Consider the following 831-nt stretch of genomic DNA (forward strand, 5'->3'; position numbering starts at 1 on the left):
TATATATATATATATATATATATATATATATATATATATATATATATTTATAATACATATATACATACATGTATACATATATACATACATACATACATGTAATACATGCCACATGTCTAGGTTTAAGTAATTAATCACATGACTTATTAATTATAAGATACTGTCTATGATGTAGATTCATAACAATGAGGATGGATTACTTCTATTATTGTAAAGATTCTCTCAATAAGATCAATGGTAAATCTGTTGGAATAAATGCATGGAATGTGTGTGCGTGTATGTTTTAGCCACAGGTGTGGCTGTGTGGTAAGAGGTTTACTTTCCAACCACATAGTTCTGGGTTCAATCCCACTGAGTGGCACTTTGGGTAAGTGTTTTCTTCTATATATTGCTCTGGGCGTGAGAGAATTTGTTACACAGAAACTGTGTGGTAAGAAGCTCGCTTCCCAACCACATAGTTCTGGGTTCAGTCCCACCACATGACACCTTGGGCAAGTGTCTTCTACAATAGCCTTGGGCTGACCAAAGCCTTGAGAGTGGATTTGATAGATGGGAATGGAAAGAAGTCTGTTGTGTGTATGTGTGTATATATGTATGTATGTATGTAGATATATGTGTATGTATTTGTGTGTTGGTGTGTTTTCATCCCCATAACTTAGCAGTTCAGCAAAAGAACCAATAGAATAAGTACTAAGCTTACAAAGAATAAGTCCTTGGGTCGATTTGTTTGACTAAAGGCATGGTTCAGTCAAATGACTGAAACGAAAGAATATTTTAGCAAGTGGTATTATATACCCTACTTAATCTTAATTACCATATATACATATATAT

This window comes from Octopus bimaculoides, chromosome 16, assembly GCF_001194135.2.
Source record: "Octopus bimaculoides isolate UCB-OBI-ISO-001 chromosome 16, ASM119413v2, whole genome shotgun sequence".
Lineage (NCBI taxonomy): Eukaryota > Metazoa > Mollusca > Cephalopoda > Octopoda > Octopodidae > Octopus > Octopus bimaculoides.